The 13,866-nt window shown below is 35.6% G+C and overlaps 1 long non-coding RNA gene across 1 annotated transcript; it reads right to left on the reverse strand.

Annotated features, from left to right (window-relative positions):
* Positions 1 to 11,428: 11,428 nt before the first annotated feature.
* LOC145133626 (uncharacterized) lies at positions 11,429 to 13,393 on the reverse strand. Its single transcript, XR_013718655.1, has 3 exons — positions 12,941 to 13,393; positions 11,854 to 12,862; positions 11,429 to 11,542 (listed from the first exon to the last, which is right to left on the reverse strand). It is a non-coding gene; the product is annotated as an uncharacterized LOC145133626 (long non-coding RNA).
* Between the last annotated feature and the right edge of the window lie 473 nt (positions 13,394 to 13,866).

Below are 13,866 nucleotides of genomic sequence, written 5' to 3' on the forward strand. Positions count from 1 at the left end.
GCAATATGTAGGATGAATTAAGAAGAGAAAGGTTTAATTATGATTTATTAATATATTTTGAGAATAATATATTAAAGGAGAAATCATATTGTTTAATTAATATTAGTCAAGAATTAATTAAGAATTAATTTTGTGGCTAAAAGAGATTAATTAAACTTAAGGGACTTATTGTGTAATTATAAGATAATTACATAGATGGGCTAATGGACTCCATAGAAGTTGGAGTGGACGAATTCTATGGGGAAACCCATTAGAAATCGTTCAAGGCTTCTAAAGAGGGAGTCCATGGGCTGCTTAGGGCTTAAGCAGTCAGATTAGGGTTTCCTAGCTGTAAACCCTAATGGCCAGCATATATATAAGGAACCCTTATGGCCCCAAAAACATGGTGAATACTTCCTTTAGGGTTTCCAGCCGTTTTTGGTGCCTCATCTCTCCTCCCTCTTCATCCAAGTTGCTTAGTGGTGTTTGTGACTCCATTAGAGGTGCAACACTTGAGGCACTAAGCTTTCTGAAGCCAATGATTGATTGTTATTGCTATATAACAATCAAAGGTAAGATTTAAACCCTAATTTCAGTTATAGTTTATTAGATCTAGGGTTTATGGCTTTGGATTATCAATTGCATGTTCATTAGACAAACTAGATCCAAAGCTATTAGGGTTTGCATGTACACCATATGATTGATGTAGTGCTTAAAACCCATCATAGCCTTCGTATTTTAGGTCCTCGTTCTCTCTACGTAATAATTCGATATGCTCACGTAAATTTTTGACAGTATCAATACATGTTTGAGAATAGGAAATTTGACTGACCTCTTTCTTCTCAGGCTCAGGAGTAGTGGATACCATAAAGGCAAACTGCAACTCCATCATCTCTTCTTCTGGATCCACTTCATCTTTCTCCTCAGGGATGTCATTGATCTGGGCCAAATGAGCATTTTCAGGTCCTAAAATATTCAAGGCCTGAATTTGATCCTCCCAATCAAATGACTGAGCTACCACCGCCAGATTTGCAGTCTCGTTGTTAGCAGCAGCTCTCCTGTTGTTTCCTACCGGCACCATCGTTCTTTCATGATTCACTCTCCTATCGGGTTTCGGACAGTCACGAGAAAAATGACCAGGCTCGTGACAATTAAAGCACCGCAACTTTCCTTTGTTGAAACCAACTTTCTTCTCTGCATTCATCCCCCAATTATGCTTTCCAGTCTTCTTAGCAAACTGTTTGGCCCTAAACACTGCCATTGTGATTTGCCATGTTATATCCATTTCTTCAACATCCTTTGGGTGAATCTGATCAAGATCAGCAAAAGAAATCTGAGGAGACAATTCTCCAGCTACAAAAGCATTGTAGCAGTTCACTAGTCCAGAGGCTAGGGCCATGTTCTCTTCGACTTCTTTGGGAGCAGAGATTGTAGCAGGGGCTTTTGATGAAGAGGTTGTATGTGGATAAGGCATGGAAGGTGGAGCAACATGAGATGGTGGAACAACATGGGATGGTGGAACAACATGGGATGGAGGTTGTGGAACAGCAAAGGCTTGATTTTGTGAAGTGGTAAAGGATGAAAAGGCATTGTTTGTCGAAATTCCAAGATTTGCAGTAGTATAGGAATTCACATGATTGATTTCTCTCTGCTTGTCATCAAGATCACAGGCTTTAATGATTACCATTGTTTCCGCAATACTGAGTCGATTAAGATTCTTTGTTTTCTTGATGACAGAGACATTCATGTCCCATGATTTTGGAAGAGAGTTTAGCAGCTTCTTGTTAATTTCTGATCTTGGCACATAAATTCCAGCAGAACTCATTTCAGTGGTAAGTGTAGTAAATCGCTGTATTTGAGCTTCCAATGATTCTCCAAGAATGTGATTCAACATGTTGAACTTCTGTCTGAGCATGTCTTGACGGCTTTGCTTTATGTCTTCATTTCCCTCATAAACTTCAATTAACGCTTCCCATAGAGTTTTGGCTGAGTCATACTCTCTGAAACCTTGAGCAATATCAGGAGATAGAGCCATAGTCAGAGTAGCAAGAGCCATTTCTTGTTCTTCAACTTTCTCAAAATTCTCATCCGTGTAATCCTGAAACACTTTGTCAATTATCGTTCCATTTTCAAGTATAGTAGTAATTCTGATAGGGCCTTTAAGAATGCTACACCAAACTTTGAAATCTTTCATTTTGATATACTTCTCAATTCTGTATTTCCACTTAAGGAATCCTTCAGCTGACAGAAACGTGGGATTCAAGTAGTAGTTCCCATGATTGAGTCCAACTCCTGATGAACTGTCAAGTTTTGTGAATCCATTTTTAATTTTTTTTAATTTGAATGAAAACAAGACTTGAAATGAAAGTGTAACCGAAAACGAAAAGAGTTCTATAACCAAGAGGGGTTCACGACCGCAAAGGGTTCACAGTCGTACACAAGAGTTGATTCACGATTAATGAATGATTCACGGTCCAATGAATGGTTCACGGTCCAATTGAGATGAGTGGTTCACGGCCGTACACAATGTTCACGGTCAAACAATTCAACATATGAAGCCGTAAACACCCAAATTTTGACGAAAACAGATGATTTTGAGCAGATTTCGATTCCTTTGGCCTTGAACTTCACCAGCGAATGCAGAAACTCAACAACCAAGCTTGAAACAATCACGAAAATGAAGAATCCTCCAACCGCAAACTCAACTTGAACTAGTTTGACACTAGATTGGATCTGATACCAATTGTAAGTCCCCAAATCTGGAACCAACTAGTGATCAAACACATAATCAAGCTGAAATCAATAAGGATAAGAAGGAGTAGAAGCAAGATCAATCCAACAATGCACATGTTCTATTAGGGTCGTAAACATCTGGTACACTTGGATAACACACACATGCAATTGTCGTGCATTCTGACACATTTGACACCTATATATAAGGGACCAAGACCGAGAACACGTTCACGGCCGTAAACAGGTTCACGGCCGTGAACACCCATACAGCCGCAAACACACAACCGCACACCCAAACCTTACATGACCAAAACCCTATTCAGACCTATACAGATTGATTCCTAGCCCAAACCAATAAAATATGACCTAACATCTCAGATGGAGACTACTTGCAGTATCTGTGTGTACACGGAGGAACGCACTGCAATTTGCTGAGTATCGGAGAACTACTCTTGGCTATTTTTTATGTTAGCCCCTGCATATCCTCGATCAAAGATCTCAATACAGTTTTTCAAGTTAACAATTTACCTTGGCCCTTGGTGAGATGTTCAATGGTTTCTGAATCTCAACTGAGTGTACCATTCTAGTGCCAGTGAGAGTTAATGTGGAATAACTCACAAAACCATTCCTGTGACAAATGTATCCGAAGCCATATTTCCAGAGTTTAGCATGACACGAGGTCAAGGCCCTTGGCGGGCCATTCAGCGATAATCGTGCCTTGCGAGGTGCATCGCCTTGGTGTCAATACCGTTAATTCCTTACCTGCGGAGAATGTATCCGAGAATACATTTGAGTCTTCGCAGTTTTGCATGACAAAAATAACGTCAAGACCCTGGGCGAGATGTTCAGCGATATCTATTTCCCAGTTGGGTGAATCGCCCTAGTATCATGACAGTTCTTAGGTTACATGAACTGACAAGACCGACATGGAGACGTAACTCCCAACCACTGCTCGTTGAATGAACGTGGTCAGCCTATAAAGGGCGACAATTGTCTTAACAGGGTATGACATGACAATTTATACAGTTTCATGCCTTCAATTCCTTAAATATAATAGTTCTTAGGAAGATACTGCCAAAACCGACTTGAACATAAAAAGTTCCCATCTTCTCTCGCTTATTGAGAGTGAGTGTGTGCCTTTCGGCTGTGTTGGATTAACCAAGGCAATTAAGCTCAGACATCCAGAGAAATTTGTAACAACGAGATCAAGAAACTTAAACAGTTTAGATCCGCAAGCCGTCAATTCCTTGTGAAAGTAGTGTGAAGTGTAAACAAATTGGCCACATTATTACCAGTGTGGATTTGTTCCAAATGAACAAGGTTACGCTCAAAACAATCTCGTATAAAATGAACTTTAATATCTATGTGCTTGGTTTTAGAATGCTGAACTGGATTTTTAACAATTTGAATAGCAGCATCATTATCACAGAAGATAGGAGTGTCAAGAAAATTCAAACCATAATCCAGCAGTTGATGTAAGCCCCAATTGTGATCTTTCCTTTTCCTTTCCCGCAAAGGACACATGCTCTCCATTAAAATTCTGAATGTCATGCAGATGAGAGATGTCTCATATCATGTGCCTGGAACAGCCACTATCAACATACCGAAGTCTGATGATATTCCTCCATAGCTGCTCCGGCACAGAGTGCGAGATTAATTGGTTTTGGTAACCCAGTCCATTTTGAAACTAGGTTGACCTTTTCCATCTATGCGCGATACGCGTTCCCAAGTCATATATTGTTTATCGAACACAGAAAATGAAGAGATGTTAGAATTTTTAGGTGATTTGGGACTGAGAACTTTTGGTACCCATCTGTAGTCTGGTTTAACCATTTTCTTGTTTAATCGGATGAATGCTTTAGCACTTGTTTTGGAGCTTCAGACTGATCGCCGAGATGGCTTTGACCTTACCGATCTTGGTTTGACTGAACTATTTCTCAAATCAGATCTCTTGTCAGACATGACCTTTTTGTTCTTGAGAGTCTGATTTTTGGTCTTGGCAATATTCCAGTCACCATCACGTGATCTTGAGGAGTTTCTCTTGAAAGATCTTCCTCGAGATTCGTTCTGCCTACCTTGGGCATAATAGGGAATATATGAACGATTTGGACAATTTATGACAACGTGACTAGGAATTCCACAGTTAAAACAGGGTTGTCAAAAGGAATATGTTCAGAACTTGGTCCCTGTCCAGCTGAATTTCCACAAGTACAAGTACAGTTAACTAATTGTTTCACAACTTTATGTGGCTTAAAATTGTTAGCAGCGTTATCACAAGCTTTTGAAGCATCAGAAGATAAAATGTTAGTTTTTGAAGAGTTTTCATTAAAATAAGAATTATCTTTGTTTTTCTCGCACCCGTCTTGCACTGTTACTTTCTCTACACATGAAGTAGAAACATTAGTATCGTTTACCTCAATATTTTTAGTTTTGCCGGATTGTTAAGTCTTAACTGAAACAGTTACAGTAGGCTGACCACGTTGAACATATTTTTCTGTCTCTATGGTTTCAAAAGCCGGAGTATAGTTATCATTGAAAGGAGGTGGTACACTGTGATACCCCATACCCTCTTTCTGGTTACCCTTCCACTTTAACTGTTTTTCAATCATAGACTCAACTATCTCACTTGACACATCGAATTTCTTAAAATTAAAGTTAGCATCCTTAAATTTAGCCTTTAATGCATCAAGTTCGGCAGCTAATTTGACAATTTCCTCTTTAGCATAACGACGGTGAACACTTTTAATGCTATATTCCTCCTTAATCCTAATTAGATCTTTATTTTGAGCATCTAGTTTTTCTTTAAGAGGCTTGTTTTCTTTCTTAATTTCATAGATTTCATTTTTAAGGTCAAAAACCTCTCTAACTAATTGTACGAATTGTAAGACCCCGATCTAGGTATCAATCGAAAACACGAGATTAGTGCGGAAACCTAATCAAGTGATAAACACAAAACAATAAATACTAATCAAGAACACAAACACGAATCTTCAATGCACACTATTGTTGATTAATAGTCGGGTACATAAGATCAAACGATTTCTCTCTAATAACACATTTTGTTCACGGTATTTATTTATTTTATCTTCAGAGGACTGAGAGCATGAGGTTTCACTTACCTCCTTGGTACTTGTCACACCCCCGAACCAGACGGCGGAAAGTTCGGGGGCTCGTGTGACTTTGAATTGAAATATCATCACAATGAATATATATGAAACATAACATCATCATCACCATGCATTACAATATTACAACTGACATTATTCACATCAAGTATTATGTTTGAATATTACACGCCAAAAGTTCTAAGTATGATGAAACATAAATGTAACAAAACGTCCATTAAATTGATCCACCGAACCTGCTTCAACGGTTCCCTGAGAATACAAGTTAATTCAAAAAGGTCAACATAAAAATGTTGGTGAGTTCATAAGCATGTTTGTGAAGATGATTTGGATTATTCGTAAAACCCAAAAAATCCGATATTTTCTCTAAACAGTTTAGCATGTTTGTGTCAGATCTCGTATTAATGCATGTGTGTTATTGTTTATTAGAATGTATAAAGATAATGCAGAAAACGTGAAGAGAATGCCCCCAGACAACCCGATGTCGTCTGTAATAGAGAATGCTGCCGTACCAACCCTCGAGGTTGAGTACCAGTACATGTATGTTCCTGAGTAATCCAAAGAGAAAAGAAAAGGACGGTCTTCCGTAAATTTATAACGTTAATTCCTCTAAATGAGTCGTTACAACCATACTTGATAATGACACTTTCGCCTGTCTTGACGTCTGGAAGACGCCGACTTGTTTAAGGTACGGTTTGTCACCCTATACTTGACTAGTCTAACTGTAGCGAACAGCTCAGGTGTGGGGCGTCACCCCCGTATAGATCTATACACAAATTCGCGCTCTCCCTCCAAGAGACTCTGGTTATAACTACAGACTACGATCGTACACTCAATAGGTGTCAACCGACTAAACTCACTAGATCCTTAATCGAATTTACACGAAGAAAAATGTATAAAACTCATTCCAGGCCCAACGAACCATGTACGTGAGCCACTAGGGCATCGCTAAACATGTGAGTCATTTCAAGGCCTAATAGGAATGAGATTCATATAACATGGGCCCGAAATATATGTAAAAGGAAAACTAAGGCCCATTTCACATGTAAGGTATTTACAGACCCAAATAGCACACAAATAGTATCCAAGGTCCGTCGCACATGTTAATGGGTCAATGAGGCCCAATAAACCTACAAATAGTATTCAGGACCCATCAAACATATAAATGGGCCACTAAGGCCCAATAACATGAAAATGGCAAAATTTAGCTTGTTTGTTATTGTATTGCTCGTTTTAGCCCAATTATTTACCAAAAGGAATAAAAGCCCATTTTTTTGTAAAAATGACATTCTTGGCCCAATAAGCCAAAAATTTACAATTAAGGCCCAATCTTAATAAAAATAACACTTTTGTCCCCATTTTGCTCAAAACTTGTATTTATAGCTAGTTTTTGGTAAAAATAACATTTCTAACCCATTTGTGTCAAAAATATCATTTTTGGCTTGATTTTTATGAAAATACACATTTTTATGGTTTTTGACTTTTCTGACCCGGTTGTTGGAAAATTTTTAGAAAAATCATCGTAAGTCGAAATTTAGATCCGTAAACTCTGGAAGTTTGGAAATTTTGTCTACTTTGTTAATTAGTTTTCTCATAATTTTTAATGGTCTTTAACAAGTGTGAAATTGCTCACCTTCACAGGCTGGTCCGAAATTATTTCAAATATGATAGGCAGTTTTGTAAAATTCGCCAAACATTGTAGAAAAATCGTATGAAAACGTGAGAGTAGTCATTTTAAAGGTATAAACCTGAACATTTTGCATGTAAAACATTTTTGAAAAATATTATCATTAAGGTGGTCAAAACAGTTCGAGATTGGACCAAAACTTTTCTGTCAAGGGCTGATTTTTGAGTTTAGTTTATAGATCTGTGACCACAACACTCATTTTTGCTATTTGAAGTGTATAAATCCCAGATCTACAAGTTTAAATGTATTATATGTGATAACACATACTTTTCTCAAGGTTTTCATGTAGATCCAAGTGATAAACTTAATATTCTTAACATATTTTTAGATTTATGAAGCAAATAACACATAACCACCAAATAAATCATGAAAAACACACATATTCATGCATACACACATAGATCTACACAAAACAACTTGTATTCTCCCCCAAAACAAGGTAAAAATCGAAAATAGGGGGTATGAACTCACCTTGCTTTGTTGTTTCGGTTTTTGGTGAAGGAAGAGAGTAGATGATGTTGATTTTGGATCTTGAGTGCTTCTTAGGGAGAGTTTTTGAAACTTGAATGTTTCTAGGAAGCTAGAACGTGAAGTAAAGTGTTTATGGGTGAGAATCCTTGCATGAAATGGAAACAAATCATTTGAATGTGATAACAACTTACCTAGAGGTGATCTTGTGGAAAGATTCTTGGACATACACTCATGTACACACGATTTTTAGTGAGGAAGTTGAGAGGCTTTATTTGGAGAATTTAGAGAGTATAATGTGTTCAAAATAGAGAAGTATGATGGTGGGGAGTGGCTTTAGGCCGTAAGTAGAGAGAGGGGAGAGAAGAGATTAGGAATTTTGCATGAAGGATAATAGATTTCCTTGAAGTATGTGTTTAGATGATAGATAATTATGTGTTGTCAAGTTTTAATCAAACCTTCTTCCATTTCTTTATTTCTTTATTTTTTGTTTGTTTGGGCCAAGAATTGGGCTAAGAAGAAGGGATTGAAGTAATTTGGGCCTTCTCTTGACTTGTTCGAATCTATGAATCCCAATTAAAAGGGTTTACGGCCCATTAGGGCAATTGGGATCATTTATGGCCTAAAAAGGCCTATTAGAGATAAAATGAATTATTTTAGGCCCACATGGCCCAAAATACTCTAGTTTCATGATTGTGGGTCCAATTAGAGCCCAAATAAGGTTCCTAGGCCCAAAATAGTCAAATTGAAGGTTTATTGGCCCAAAAGGCCCAATAAGAGGATCCTAGTCCATAATGAACTTGAACCGGGATTTCTAGGGTTTTCAACCCATAGTTGAACATATGAGATGTATTGTATTAGGTTTTGACCTTCATTCAAGAGTTTGGATTCAAATGGATGACGTTGATTGAACATAGAGTATGATATTCACTTAGAGTACAAGCCTTACAATAGATGATGTTTTCATGAGAATAGAATTTCCTAGAAAAAAATGCTAGTTGTAACAGTAATGTTAGCAACGATGACTAAGATGGCCCTTAGGATAGATCCTTAAGGAAGAATAAATAATAAAATGGGGATGGGTAATTTGGGCCATTTGTTTGATAATTAAACATATTAACTATATTATTGTGAGTTGAAAACCCTATGTACTCACCAGGTTTCCCAACCTGACCCACCCGGCTTCTTTGTATCACAGGTAGTAGTATAAAGATACATAAATGATGAGAGATTCAAGGAGATGGAAACTGTTAGTCTAAGATACTGTTAGGCTTGTTTATGTTTATGTTTTGTATAAGTTACAGCATCCCAAGCTTTTATAAATCAATGAAAACATTTCTTCATAAATACTTTTACGGGACCAAATTTTGCATTTATAAATAAACTCTGTTTTAAATAAGCATAAATAAAAAGTTTTAAAATTGTCGTAAAAATGGAGATGTCACACAAAATAATTGTGGATCAGACCTTCGTCACATTGTAATGCCCGCAGATTCGGGCTAGACGATAAAGATATATTAAACGGAGCTCGTATGAAGAATATATTATTTTTTGAAAAAACTGAAAATACGTGTGTGCGCGGTGTTCGCGGCACGCTCTGACACTCCACTAGATTTCCACCATGTGTCAGACTCTGCATGGAGCTATGTCACCCACCCGACAAAGTGTACGGCGCGCACAGACAGCGTGAGCGACGCGCTTTTAGATATTTTAGGTATACATAGAGCTTCAACTCTCAATTCGATCTCCACACCCTCCCAAACTTCTCTCTCGAGTTTCTCTCAAACTTAGCCCCATTTTCCCTTAGTTTTGAGTCCCTGGTGAAGCCCTGAGGCCCCAAAAAGCCCGACATATAGTAGCTAGTAGGCTGGAGTTCTGCCAGTGCTATTTCTGGACTTTTGTCAGCAAAATCTCTATAAGTTAAGCTACACTTATATCGCTTTTAGTGTAACTTATATTTATAGTCATAGTCGTTATTATGAACCTATAAATAAGATTTCTCAGTAATTCCAGTTATAATGTTGATTGATCTACATACGTGAGAGGTGTCTAGAATGGTCATGTTGGTTTGGTTGTTGGATTCAGAAAGGTTATATGCTGAAATGGTCCTGCCTCCCAACTGTTCGGCCTGGTTGATCCTTACTTGATAGATCCTGATGTGGACATTGGGATTAGTGAGGAATCTAGAATATAATTATTTTAGTCACCAGGATTACGATACTAGACTAAGGCTTAGTACTTTATGCGTCTAGGTCTTTTCAAAGTACGAAGCGAAGCGCTGCCGAAATTGTCAGCCGTCCCTTTTATCAAGTAAGTGCATAGTTACTTTCATCTTACACATAGATATGAAATCTTTAGATGATTAAATGATATATGTGCCTATTATCTGCAATATGTGTTGGATGGAACTATATGATATAATTTTACTCGATTTTATTATATAAGTATTTTCGTATTCAATATATATATATATATATATATATATATATATATATATATATATATATATATATATATGAAAGATCAATAGAAAATGCATAAACCTAAAAAAACTCTAAAAAACCTAAAAATCTATAAAAAAAAAAATACTTTGAGATATCTAATCTTTTTTTTTGACTTTACAAAATAAAAAAATTGCTAAAAAAAAAAATTTATAATTTTTTTCAGCGAATGTATCCCAAAACCTGCGATTTTTATCCCTATAAAGTAAATAAAAATAGATATCTTAAAGTATTTTTTTTCTATGTATTTCTATCGAGTTTTTAGGTTTTAGGGTTTCCAAACCTTTATGCATTTTCTATTGATTCCCCCCCCCCCACCCCATACACACACACACACACACACATATATATATATATATATATATATATATATATATATATATATATATATATATATATATATATATATATGTTATAATGTGGATTACATCTATTGTGTAGATGTAGGGACGAATATAGACCAATGATTTTTGTTATTTTAAGAAATTGATTTACCAATATTATTAATTTAAAGAAAATAGAATATATGTCATTTAATTAAAAAAAGGGTAACATTGTACATTTGCATTATCTTCAAATTAGGAAACATGAATTTAATTAATGAATTTTTCGAAATTTAAGGGATATTTGATTATTTTTATTTTGAATTCTGAATTTTTTTAATTAATTCAATTTTAATTCTAACGTTATTTTTAATTTTACCCGATTTTTTATTCTGCCAGAATGACTTCATAACAGAATGACATTCTATGAGAATTTTAGAATACTAATTTTGCAGAATAACATTGCATTTGAATAACATATCATTTGAAATGTTAAAATATTAATGTAAAAGATATATTCTTGCAGAATTTGTTTACACTTTTATATGAATGGAAATAAAAATACATTTATAAAGTGAAATACATCAAATGAATAAAAAATCAAAAAAAATTCTTGCAATTCTTGAGGAATCCCCATCTGCTCTTGGTTTGTTTCCAGTATTTATGTAATGTAACATGTAAAAAAGATTCATTTTTTAAATAATACATTGTCATTGACCTGTAGACCTGCAAACATAATAAAAGGCATTCTGTGAGAATCTGAATATTACATAAAACACGTGTTCTTGATATAATACTTTGTTAGAATGTAAAACAAATTAGATTTCTATTAACATCTTTAGATAATGCCAAGGAGAGTAATTTACTTCCTAATCCAACAAAGACGAAATTGCCCAGATTTATATCAGTCATCTAACGCAATAATTTATTAAGAGTAATTGTCATAAACACCAACAAGTAGCCTTGAACAGTTCAAGGGATACTAAAATGTAAACACATAGATAAATAAGTTTTGAAAAAGCAAGGGAGAGACATACCGTAATTGATAAAACATGAGGAGACTCATAGTCGGAATGGGAAAATAATACGACATCGATGGCTATGAGGAAATGACTTCCACGATGACGTTTTTGTTTCGGCAAATGGGCTTTTCACAACAGGTTTTCATTAGGTTGGAGAGAATGCTTATTGCTTTGTTGTGTGGTTCATGGATCAACCCACGACTGGGGTTCCCACAGTGGTCTGGATGGCTAACCGAGATGCACCTATAAACGGAAAATACTTGAAGTTTATATTATTTGAAGATGGCAATCTTGCTTTAACAGATGCTGAGCAGTACATTATTTGGTCAACCCACACAAAATCAACCTCTTCTATTTCATTGCAATTGCAACTGCATGACACATATAACCTTATTCTCTTTGAAAGAGAACAATCTCTTTGGCAAAGCTTTGATTATCCAATAGATACCCTTCTTCCAGATCAACCCTTAACTACGAACAGACAACTTGTTTCTTCAAGAAGTTCTACGAGTTACGCCTCGTGTTTCTATAAGCTCTTTTTCGATGACTATGATAGCATTCTTCGTCTTCATTATGAAGATCCAGTATCCACTAGAGTCTTCTGGCATGATCCCCGTTTTCTACATTGGGAAGTTGGGAGATACCAATATGTATACAATCGAAGAGCAAGCCTTAATTCCGATGGTGAATTTAAGTCATCAGATGGTCTTGAAATTTTCTCCTTTGATTATGGAATCGGACCCCAAAGAATGATGAAGATCGAAATCGATGGTAATCTAAGAGTGTACGGTTTCATTGAACATCAAACAAGAAAGGAATGGAAAGTTCAATGGCAAGTCGTTTCCCGTTCTTATAGGGTTCATGGTATTTGCGGACCAAATAGTCTTTGTACTTATTCACACGATGCAGGTAGGAGATGCATTTACTTACATGGGTACAAAATGGTGAATTCTGAAGATGTTGACCTGATTCCCTTAGTATTAATGGGAAAAATCAAGAACCGGTTCTTCAATTTAGAAGAAAACTAATTAAGAAATTTTCAAAATTAGGGATTTCAGTAAAAACAAAAGTTAACAATTGGGGAGATGCGGTTTTTTCTTACTTGGTTGAATTAGAAAATGCAAGCACTGGAGATGAAGATATCCTCTCCATCTTTTCGATTTCCAGGTGGGTTCTGAAGGTAGATATGCTGCGAAAATAGTGGAAGCGATCCCTATAACTTTGTTGTTAGTTGATTGAATGCACCTGGTTAATAATCGAAGAAGGTCGTGGATGCGATGATTATTATGGTGGTTCCTTCTTTCTGTCATCATCGACACAGAGAGGAGATGTGGGAGATGATCAATGAAGAGGGTAAGAGGGGGTGGGATGATGGTGGTGGTGATGCAACCGAGATATGTATCACAGTGGGATTAATGGGATTTTAAGGGTAACTTACCCATAATTTCAGGGATTTTCCAAATATATCTGCGTTTACTTTTAGATACTAATTAATATATAGAAGCAATATTACTAATATATCCTTATTGATTTAATTAATAATTTAATTTTTGTTAAATTCTGATTGGTTCCTACTTTCACACAATAGATGTTCATCCACATATGAACCTAACTCTCTCTCTCTCTCTCTCTCTGTATATATATATATATATATATATATATATATATATATATATATATATATATATATATATATATATATATATATATATATATATATATATATATATATATATATATATATATATATATATAATCTTTTTGGTCTATGAACTTTGGGGTGATTAGTGTTAGCTTCACAAATAATTGTTTCATTTTGAAGACTTGATAACCGAGTTCTTGGTTCAAGAGTAGTAGTCATAGTTTTGTAACAAACATGATAAATTATTGCTAAAGGTTTTGTATCATCTTTAAATTCTAAATTTTTTGTTTCTATAGTTAATACTAAAGTATCTAAAATGTTTCTATCAAATAATCCTACAGAAAAATTTGGATAATTTAAATAAATAGGTCCGTTAGCAATATTTG

Source organism: Lactuca virosa, chromosome 8, assembly GCF_052849685.1.
Source record: "Lactuca virosa cultivar CGN04683 chromosome 8, Lactuca_virosa_CGN04683_v6, whole genome shotgun sequence".
Taxonomy (NCBI): domain Eukaryota; kingdom Viridiplantae; phylum Streptophyta; class Magnoliopsida; order Asterales; family Asteraceae; genus Lactuca; species Lactuca virosa.